The sequence below is a fragment of the Equus caballus genome, chromosome 13, assembly GCF_041296265.1.
Source record: "Equus caballus isolate H_3958 breed thoroughbred chromosome 13, TB-T2T, whole genome shotgun sequence".
Classification (NCBI taxonomy): domain Eukaryota; kingdom Metazoa; phylum Chordata; class Mammalia; order Perissodactyla; family Equidae; genus Equus; species Equus caballus.
This window is the reverse complement of record NC_091696.1, coordinates 37,893,081-37,905,058: the sequence shown is the minus strand read 5'-3', so window position 1 is coordinate 37,905,058 and position 11,978 is coordinate 37,893,081. Positions and strand designations below refer to the sequence as shown.

The window sequence follows — 11,978 nt, the reverse complement described above, 5'->3', positions numbered from 1 at the left end:
TCTAACCTTATACTTTTTCATAATTCTAATACATTCATGTTGAGAGCTCAGACTTATTTTTCTGCATTTCTTGCTACCAATGAAAAAGTTCATTGTTCTAGGCTGAAAAGTTTGTGCTAAATACATATACGTATATTAACAAAGAATAGAAGATACTCTTTGTTTTCAATTAAAAAAAAGTATATTGTTTAGCCCTAAAAAAGTTTTCACTAACCAAATGTACATATATTACAATTAGGAGAGAATTTTGAAAGATGTAACTAGAATACAAATGTTCTTTAATAAACATAAGGGATTTTTTCCCCTGACTGATTTTTTGGCTTGCTTCTCTACTTTCAGGAACAAGAGTTCATTTTCAGGATACTAAACACAATGACTCAGTGATGGATGTGATCCAGACATTCTTAGAACTCTGTAAGGACAAGCACGCAAAACACTCCAGCAACTCCCGTTATATTCCTATACATGATAGCAACATTGTAAAATTACACATTTCCACGTATTGAAATCAAGCTTCTTGTTCTCAACCTCTAATAAACAAATATAAAGAATATAAGAAATTAATAAAGTAAGAAATATGTGGCAGAGTGCAACGTGCAAGGTTTTGAAATCAGACATCTCTAGTTTTGAATTCCAGCTTTGCCAATTTTATCAGCTCTGTGTTCATAGACAAGTTACTTTACCTAAGAGGCATTTCCTCCAACATTTTCCCTCTCTCTGTCTCTGTCTCTCTCTCTCTCATCTAGCACATATTCAACATAAAAGGTATTCATTAATTGTTAGTTATTATTATTGTGTCCAATATATAAAAAGAGATGAGCCAATACTGAGTAGTATTACAAAAATTATGAAAGAAATGGTTTTTTCTTTTACTGAAATCAAGCCTTCTACAAACCAAGGATTTTGCCTCTCTGTTCAAATGTTCATTGAGTAGGTGTTTGTGAACAGTGCGTCCTGGCATATGTGTCAGTGAGTCTGTATAATATTTGTTGTATTGAGACTTAATAATAAGAGCTAACGTTTCTAGGGTGATCATGTTGTGCCAGGAGTCATTTCAAATATTTTGTATGTTTTAATTCATTTAATCCTCATAATAATTTCATTAGTTAGATACTATTTTTATTCTCATTTTTCAGATGAGGAAACTGAGACAGAGAGAGGTTGAGGAACTTACCCAGGGTCACACAGTTGGAAAGAGGGGAGCCAGACTCCCCCCAAGCAGACCCCATGTTCTTAACCCATGGACTACTCTGCGTCTGAGGGGAGTGGGATGAGCAAGAATCACAGACCTATTAAAACAGTTATTAAAGAGAAAGAGCACTTGTTCACTCTTTTCTCCTTTCATTTATTCAGCTCCTCAAAAAGAATACCAAGGAGAAGACAGCCTGGGAAAATGAAAATACCATGCTTATCTTTCATTACCACACCCAACAGTTATAGTGTTAAAGTGACTTGGCCAAATAAAGAACAACAGATTCCAATGAGCTGTTATTTTTTTCTACCCCAATAATTTACACGTGTCACTTCTCTAGAAATTAAAAATAAATTTACAGCAACTTCAGAATTCCACTTTATAATCATTTTTTAGTTAGGTCAACAGAAATTCATATGTTAGTGTGAGGGCTTGAGAAAAAGGATTGTTGAAATCTTTTGGCCATACTTCTCTTAAAATTAAATAGCCAAGAGAGACTGGGAGAATACATTTGCTGGACATAAATCCAACAAAGGACTTGTATCTTGAATATATAAAGAACTCTTAAAATTCAATAATATGAAGACAAACAACTCAATTAAAAAACAGTCAAGATTATACTTTCAGGGATCATTTCTATAGTTTGTTACTAGAGAAGTTTCTCTGAACGTGTAGAGTACCCAAAACCATGAAGAGGAGGCGCAGCCTTCTCTCCTGAGCATGAAGCCGGCTCTTGGTGTTGCTTCTGCAACTGCCATTTGCCAGTGATGATCATTCTTCTCCTCCTTTGGGAGAGTAAGACGGGGGAGGATGCTGTCTGAGTAGAAAAAATAAATAAATAAATATACAAAACAGTCAAAAGATTTGAACAAATAATTTACCAAAAAGATATGTGGATGGCTAATAAGTACATGAAAAGATGCTCAACACCATTAGTAGTCATTAGGAAAATGCAAATCAAAACCACAGTAAAATACTACTACATGCCTACTAGCAGGGCTAAAACTAAAAAGACTGATCACAAGCATTGGTGAGAAGGTAGAGTGACTGGAACACCTATACACTATCTGTAGGAATATAAAATGGTTCAACCACTTTGGAAAACAGTTTGGCAGTGTCTTTAAAAGTTAAACATACACCTACCATGCAATCTAGCCATTCCACTCGTAGGTATTCACCCAAGAGAAAAGAAAGCGTATGTCCATACAAAGGCACAAATGTCCACAGAGGCTTTATTTGCAATAGCTCCAAACTGGAAACAACCCAAATGCCTGCTACAAATTGAATAGATAAACAAATTGTGGTATACCCATACAATGGAATACCATTTGGCAATAAAAAGGGACGAAATATTGCTACTCACAACACGACTGAAGAATCCAGACCAAAACACAGTACATATTGTATTATTCCATTTATGTAAAAATCTAGAAAATGCAAACTAATCTATAGAGACAGAAAGCAGATGGGTGGTTACCTGGGGATGAGAAAGGGTGCAGAAGGACTAGAGGGAGGAATTACAAAGGGGCACAAGGAAACTCGAGGAATGACGAGAATGTTAACTATCTCTATTGTGGTGATGGTTTCATGGTGCACACATATGTCAAAATGTACTAAGTTGTATAGTTTAAATATTTGCAGTTGCTTGAGGGTCAATCATATCTCAATAAAACTTTAATTTAAAAAACTACCTTTCTTTTTACTCTTATGTTTTTTCCAAGTATTTAATAAAACATGAAACACAATTAGAAATGAAAGAGGAGAAATTACAATGGATACCACAGAAATATAAAGGATTATAAGGGAATACTATGAAAAACCACATGCCAACAAATTGGATAACCTAGAAGAAATGGATAAATTCTTAGACTCATACAACCTCACAAAACTGAATCAAGAAGAAATAGACAATCTGAGTAGACGAACCACAAGTAAAGAGATTGAAACAGTAATAAAAAAAACTCAGAAAAAATAAAAGTCCAGGACCAGAGGGCTTCTCTGGAGAATTCCACTAAACATTCAAAGAAGATTTAACACCTATCCTTCTCAAACTCTTCAAAAAAAATTGAGGATGATGGATCACTTCTTAACACATTCTATGAGGCCAACATCACCCTGATACCAAAACCAGACAAGGACAACACAAAGAAGGAAAATTACAGGCCAATATCCCTGATGAACATAGATACAAAAATTCTCAACAAAATATTGGCAAACCAAATACACAAATACATTAAAATGATCATACACCATGATCAAGTGGGATTCATATCAGGGACACAGTGATGGTTCAACATCCACAAGTCAAGCAATGTGACACATACACCACATTAACAAAATGAGGAATAAAAACCACATTATTATCTCAATAGATGCAGAGAAAGCATTTGACAGGATTCAACATCCATTTATGATAAAAAAAAACTCTCAATAAAATGGGTAGAGAAGGAAGATACTTCAATATAATAAAGTCCATATATGACAAACCCAGAGTCAACATCATACTCAATGGAGAAAAACTGAAAGCCATCCCTCTGAGAACAGGAACAAGACAAGGGTGCCCACTCTCACCACTCTTATTCAACACAGTATGGAGGTTTTGGCCAGAGCAATTCAGCAAGAAAAAGAATAAAAGGAATCCAAATAGGCAATGAAGAAGTGAAACTCTCACTGTTTGCAGATGACATGATTTTACATATAGAAAACACTAAAATATCCATTGGAAAGCTATTAGAAATAATCAACAACTACAGCAAAGTTGCAGGGTACCAAATGAACTTAGAAAAATCAGCTGCCTTTCTATACTCTAATAATGAACTAACAGAAAGAGAACTCAAGAAAACAATCCCATTCACAATCACAACAAAAAGAATAAAATATCTAGGAATAAATTTAACCAAGGGGTGAAAGACCTATACAATGAAAACTGTAAGACATTACTGAAAGAAATCGATGATGACACAAAGAAGTGGAAAGATATTCCATGTACACGGATTGGAAAAATAAACATAGTTAAAACGTCCATAGTACCTCAAGCAATCTAAAGATTCAATGCAATCCATCCCAGAGACATTCTTCACAGAACAAAGAACCCTAAAATTCATATGGGGCAATGACAGACCCCAAATAGCTAAAGCAACCCTGAGAAAAAAGAACAAAGCTGGAGGCATCAGAATCCCTGACTCCAAAATAAACTACAAATAAGCTACAAAGCTATAGTAATTGAAACAGCACAGTACAGGTACAAAACAAATTCTGATCAACGGAACAGAATTTAAAGCCCAGAAAGAAAACCAAACATCTATAGACAGCTAATCTTTGACAAAGCAGCCAAGAACATACAATGGAGAAAGGAAAGTCTCTTAATAAACAGTGTTGGGAAGACGGGACAGCCACATGCAAAAGAATGAAAGTAGACCATTAACTTTTGCCATACACAAAAAATAACTCAAAATGGATCAAAGACTTGAAGGTAAGAAGGGAAACCATAAAACTGCTAAAGGAAAATACAGGCAGTATACCCTTTAATGTCGGTCTTAGAAGGATCTTTTCAAATACCATGTCTACTTGGACAAGGGAAACAAAAGAAAAAATAAACAAGTGGGACTTCATCAGACTAAAGACCTTCTGCAAGGCAAAGGAAACCAGGATCAAAACGAAAAGACAAGCCACCAATTGGGAGAAAATATTTACAAATCATATATCCAACAGGGGGTTAATCTCCATAATATATAAAGAACTCACACAACTGAACAACAAAAAAACAAACAACCCAATCAAAAATGGCAGAGGATATGAACAGACATTTATCCAAATAAGATATACAGATGGCCAATAGGCACGGGAAAAGGCATTCAACATCTCTAATCATCAGGGAAATGCAAATCAAAATGACACTAAAATACCACCTTACACCTGTGAGAATGGCTATAATCACCAAGACAAAAAATAACAAATGTTGGAGAGGTTGTGGAGAAAAGGGAAGCCTCATACACTACCGGTGGGAATGCAAACTGGTGCAGCCGCTATGGAAAACAGTATGGAGATTTCTCAAAAAATTGAAAATAGAAATACCCTATGACCCAGCTATCCCACTACTGGGTATTTACCCAAAGAACTTGAAATCAAGAATCCAAAGAGATCTATGCACCCCTATGTTCATTGCGGCATTATTCACAATAGACAAGACATGGAAGCAACCCAAGAGCCCATTGACTGATGATTGGATAAAGAAGGTGTGGGGATATACGGAATACTACTCATCCATAAAAAAGACACAATCATCCCATTTGCAATAACATGGATGGACCTTGAGGGTATTATCTTAAGCCAAATAAGCCAAAGAGAGAGAGACAAACACTGCACGATTTCACTCTTATGGGGAAGATAAACAAACCAACAAAGAGAATAGTTTAGTGGTTACCAGGGGGAAGGGGGTTGGGGGGTGGTCCACACAAGGGGTGAAGGGGCACATTCATATGTTGACTGACAAATAATAATGTACAACTGAAATTTCACAACATTGTAAACTATTATGACCTCAATTTTAAAAAAAAGTTTTCTAATAAAAAAAACAAACATGAAACACAAGAACAGGAGCCCATATTAAAACCTGTTAAGCATAGTGTGTAGTCGAAAACTATTGGAAATAGCCTAAGAGCCACCAATAAAGTTCAATTATGGAACACTGGTATAATTCAATCTAACACAGCTATTTTAAAAGAGCAGATTTATATGTGACATGGAAATTCTCATAACCTGTTAAGTTTAAAAAGCAGGATACAGAAAATTCATGGGTGATCTCACTTTATTCTTAAAATTATATCTATAGTTTTTCTTTAAAAACCTCAGTGAGTGAAATCTGGGGAGAATAAGCATGGAGTAGTAGTTTTTATTTAAGTGATTTGGTAGTGTGTGAATTTTTACAGCAAATGTATTACTTTGTAATAAAAAGTAAAGAAAAAAAAGAAGTTATGATTTGTTCAGAACCATAACAGTCCCTCTTCACTCCATCAGAATTCAACCCTCTAGGGAATTCTACCTAGAACATGGCTACAAACTAGGAGGAAGAAAAACAGTCATCTGTGGGAACCACCACAATAAGATCACCAAGTCCGTGCACTCAATAAAGCTCATGTACTCACCTCATAAAACCCCCTCAGGTCTTCACTAAAAATCTGTCATCTAAATGCCTCGGAATAGATTTAACAAAAGAAAAGCAAACTGTATCCTCTGAAAACTACAAAACATTATCGAGAGAAATTTTAAAAGATCTAAATAGATGGAAACACTCTATGTTCATATATCAGAAGATTTAACATTGCTAAGATGGCAGTACTACCCAAACCGATCAACAGATTCCACTCAATCCCTATCAGGTCCCAGCTGTCTCCTTTATAGACATTGACAAGCTGATTCTAAAATTCCCATGGGAATGCAAGAGACCCACAAGAACCAAAACAATCTTGAAAAAGAAGAACAAAGTAGTAGGGCTCACTCTTCCCAACTTCAGTAAAAAAGTGAAAAGATAGCCCACAGAATAGGAGAAAAAACTTGCAAATAATATATCTACAACAGATTGTATCAAAAATATATGAAGAACGATTACAACTCAACAATAAAAAGACAACCCAATTCAAAACTGGGCAAAAGAGCTGAATAGATATTTCTCCAAAGAATACATAGAAATGGCTAACAGCAAATGAAAAGATGCTCAACATCACTAGCCATCAGGAAAATGCAAATCAAAACCATAATGAGATGCTATTTACACACACTAGAATGGCTATAATCAAAAAGACAGATAATAGCAAGTGTTGACAAAGATCTGGAGAACCTGGAACCTTTGTACACTGCTGGTGGTTACAATGGTGCAGCCACTTTGGAAAATAGTCTGTCAATATCTCAAAATGTGAAATGTAGAGTTACTATATGACACAGCTATTCTACTCCTATGTATTGACCCAAAAGAAACGAAAATACATGTCCATGAAAAAACTTGTATGTTAATGTTCATAGCAGCACTACTTGTTAATAGCCAAAAAGTGCAAACAACGCAAATTTTCATCAACTGATGAATGGATAAACAAATGTGGTATATCCATACAATGGACTATCATTTGGTCGTAAAAAGGAATAAAGTACTGATACCTGCTACAACATGGACACACCTTAAAAACATTATAGTAAGTGAAAGAAGTCAGTCACAAAAGGCACATTATTATGATTCCATTCATACGAAAGTCTAGAGTAGGAAATTCTAAAAAAAGAGAAAGTGGTAATGGTTGCTTGGGGCTGGGGGAGAGAGGATAGGGAAATAGTAGGGCAATAGCTAAAGAGTATGGGATTTTTTTTGAGGTGATGAAAATGTCCTAAAACTGACTGTGGTGATGGTTGCATGTATCTGTAAATATACTAAAAACCACTGAATTGTACACGTTAAATAAGTGAATTGTATGGTATACGAATTACAATCAGGCACCAGATAATGATGTTTCATCAAGGATGGATCTTATATACAACAGTGGTCCCAGAAGATCAGTGCCATATAGCCTAGGTGTGTAGTAGGCTACACCATCTCGGTTTCTGTAAGTATACTCTATGGTGGTCCCATGACGACAAAATCGCCTAATGACGCATTTCTCAGAATGTATCCCCATCATTAAGCTAAGCATGACTATATCTCAATGAAACTGTTTCCCCCAAAAATCGGCTCTTCCTGTTTTTATTGTTCACATATGAGTTTAACAAACTTTTTTTAACTTGGAGAAGAGGAGATACTACATGCAAGCACATTATTGAAAGTGGGAAGATATGCATAGCCTCGAGTCTGATGATAACACGCGGAGACAGGAACCCAGGCTCCCATTCTGGCTCATTGAACACAGAGGCAAAGAGCTTGACAAACCTCAAATTGCAGTGAAGGGAGAGCATCATTTTATTAATGCACACAGATACCCGGAACTATATTGATAAGCCAAAAGTGATATTTCATTTGGTATCCTCTACTAAATAAGCCACATAAACATAGTACATTTTAGAGACAGAATCTTTTTTTTTTTTTTAAAGATTGGCACCTGGGCTAACAACTTGTTGCCAATCTTCCCTTTTTTTTTTTTAAAAGATTGGCACCTGGGCTAACAACTGTTGCCAATCTTTTTTTTTTCTGCTTTATTTCCCCAAACCCCCGCCCCCCATACACAGTTGTATATCTTAGTTGCAGGTCCTTCTAGTTGTGGGATATGGGACACTGCCTCAACGTGGCCTGATGAGCGGTGCCATGTCCGCGCCCAGGATCCGAACCGTGGGCCGCCACAACGGAGCGCCCGAACTTAACCACTCCACCAGGGAGCCGACCCCGTAGAGACAGAATCTTAAAGTGCGCAGCTCTAAAAGCAGATGCCTCCGAGCCTCCCTTTTCTCATCTGTAAGGATAAGTCCTTCCCTTGTAGGTGGTTGTGAGGATTACGTGAGATCATGTGTGCAATGCCCTTGGCACACTCCACAGCACATGGTAAGCACTCAATAAACGTGAGTTATCATTATTACGGTATATACAGTAACCAAGCTATAATAAAAGGCTTGAGCTAGTGGAAAGGTAATTTCTATCCTGTATCTGCTTAAGAAAGTGTGGCAACACTTAAAACTATTTCTAGGGGCCGGCCCTGTGGCCGAGTGATTAAGTTCTTGCACTCCGCTGTGGCGGCCCAGGGTTTCGTGGGTTCGGATCCTGGGTGCCGACACGACACCAGTCATCAGGCCATGTTGAGGCAGCGTCCCACAAGCCACAACTAGAAGGACCTGCAACTAAGATATATAACTATGTACCGGGGGCATTTGGGGAAGATAAAGCAGGAAAAAAAAAAAAAAAAAGATTGGCAACAGTTGTTAGCTGAGGTGCCAATCTTCAAAAAAAAAAAAAAGCAAAACTATTTCTATCCCACATGGTTTAAATATTTTTAAAAGTTAGCAAACACTAAAAACTCATCTAGCTAGAATGACTTATTCTCTGGAGTATAGATAACAGATGTTACTTATTTAATTTTGAAAACAGGAAAAAGTCATATCATAGGCAGATTAAGACATATATATTTTTTTTTGAGGAAGAATAGCCCTGAGCTAACATCCAAAGCCAAGCCCCCTCTTTTTGCTGAGGAAGACTGGCCCTGAGTTAATATCCATGCCCATCTTCCTCGACTTTATATGTGGGACGCCTGCTCCAGCATGGCTTGATAAGCGGTGCTAGGTCTGCACCTGGGATCTGAACCAGGAAACCGGAGGCCGTCAGAATGAAGCACGTGAACTTAACTGCTACACCACCGGGCTGGCCCTAGCTTAAGCCATATTTTTGGAGGATATATTTAGGTTAAGGGGAACAATTTGATTTATCAAATCTCCAAATGGTGCAATAAACAGCAGGCCAATACATTTTTTGAAGGAGGACATGCTCTCTACAGTAGTGGTCATGACCATGGAATTTTAACAATGCTCTGGAATTCCAGGACTCAGTCGTTCAGCCAAGCGTTTTGAAATCTGGCTTCACGAATTCTTGATCAAGCCACTCTTCTTCCTTGTAACAGTCACAGGAATCTTAAACACCCAGGTAAAGCAAAACCACATGCTCACAGGAAGTCATTTATTTTCTTCCACAGCTCTGCTGAGGCTTAAATGAGAAAGCTCAGGGGGACAAAATTCAAAAGCTAAAATGTTTAATTATCACATGTTCAGCCCTCATTGGCCTCTCCTTCCTCTTTTTCCTTTCATCTCTTGTATCCATTATGTTTCTACTGAATCTTGTATAATGTCTGAGGCTATGAATCTTTGGATTTCTTAATAAATGCGTGTCATTTTTTCAAACTACTGATACAATCAGGTTTTTAATTTCCTCAGCCAGGTAAGAGTTAAATCTTTAATCCTTGTAGGAAGATACACGAAGAATCATCACATAACTGTGGGCATATACAGCCTGCCCTGTCTTCAATGCTCCTTATGGAAGAAGGAAGAACACCCTCGGGAACAAGATTATCTGCAAAGATCACCATGAAGTTACTGAAGAAAGGTCAATGGAAGGGTTGGATGAAATTCGCCATCAGAAAAAGGCGGAAGTTTTCCTGGATCAGGATTTGTCTCATCAATGAGACGACGGAGGTCCAGGGGAGATTCTGTTCACTTTCTGAGAAACAGTTTTCCCCAGGGCTTCTTTCAGGTGCCCGTGCAAAGGCTGGCAGCAGCAAGAATGACAATGACAACAGCAACAGTCTGAAAATTGAGCAAAATTTCCATGTTATCAGAGATGAGGCCACATCACAATAATGCACGACTATGAGGAAGGAGAACTCTGTCCTAGGTGAAAGGACCATAAGGGCTCCTTCTCACCTGGGCTTGAAAAGGCCACATCTGAAATGTTGTACAGATGTAAAAAAAGCTTCACATCCTACTAGTGATGCTGCTTGATTAATTTTATAAGCTGAAGCCGACTCTTGTATCTAGTGAAAATGTCAGTGTGCACTGGTATTGCTGGCAAAGGTAAACGTGCTATCAAAAGCACGTAATGATACTACCAGGTGAAGTCCACCAAGCCAGTCACCTTCATGGTAGTATTTCCAAGGGAACCAAGGAAGCAGGAAGGCTACTGCATAGAAACGGGCAGCATACAAAACAAAACTGTGATGCCTGGAACAGCAGTCGGCCTCAGAGTTGCTGTGAAAACACCCAGTCAGGTCAGTAAGAGCCTTTCAGATCATCAAAATTATCCAGGAGGGGCCGGTCCCACGGCCGCGTGGTTAAGTCCTTGCGCTCCGCTTCAGTGGCCCAGGATTTCGCCAGTTGGGATCCTGGGCTCGGACATGGTGCCGCTCATCAGGCCCTGCTGAGGCGGCATCCCACGTGCCACAACTAGAAGGACCCACAACTAAAATATACAACTATGTACTGGGGGGAATTGGGGAGAAAAAGCAGAAAAAAAGATTGGCAACAGTTGTTAGCTCAGGTGCCAATCTTTAAAAAAAAATTATCTAGGAGAAGAAAACTCACAGGATTATTTTAGTGTAGTTTATACTGATGAAAATAACCCTGAATTTACTTGATGTGAATTAACCAAAGCTGATCAGTAAAAAGAAAAAAAAAAGCTCACTGCTTTTAGAACCAGCAGGGGGCGTACGTGCTGAAATATTACTAATAACCACAGCTAATACTCGCCAAAAAGCCAACGTGCATCCACTTGGTTTAGACAGTGTACAAGCGATCACGTGAATTATTTCACTGTCTTTCAAGCAATGTATTAATTTCCTCAGCCAGGTAAGAGTTAAATCTTTAATCCTTGTAGAAGCAATGTATGAAGCAGGTACTATTCTTATCCCTACCTTACAAATGAGGAAACTGAGGGCCAGAGAAGTGAAGCAACTTACCTAGCTAATAAATGATGGAGCCAGGGTCTGAGCCCAGGCGGCCGGAAAGCACCCACCGTCTGTGCTTTCAGTCATCATGCTGGACCGCCTCCCCACCGGGCACAAAGGGCCAGGCCTCTGCAAAGAGCGATGGCCTGCCTGTCTACCATGGCACAGTTGTACATAATTTCCCTAGGAAAGGTTAAAATATCAACGTTTGCTATCTCAAAATGGCAAAACTACTTATTAGACCAAGCAGGTTGTTGTTGGTAACAAACGAGTGACATTATAAAGCATAATAGTTTTTAAGATCACGAACTCGATCCATCCTGACCATCTAATTGGTACTGAATTACGGTACAATTTGTGAATAGCCATTCGACCTTTCAAAACATAGAATA

The 11,978-nt window shown here is 38.1% G+C and overlaps 1 non-coding gene across 1 annotated transcript; it reads left to right on the top strand.

The window, feature by feature from the left end:
* The first annotated feature begins 1,803 nt into the window (after window positions 1–1,803).
* On the top strand, window positions 1,804–2,018 carry LOC111767662 (small nucleolar RNA U3). Its single transcript, XR_002799472.1, has one exon. It is a non-coding gene; the product is annotated as a small nucleolar RNA U3 (small nucleolar RNA).
* The last annotated feature ends 9,960 nt before the right edge of the window (window positions 2,019–11,978 follow it).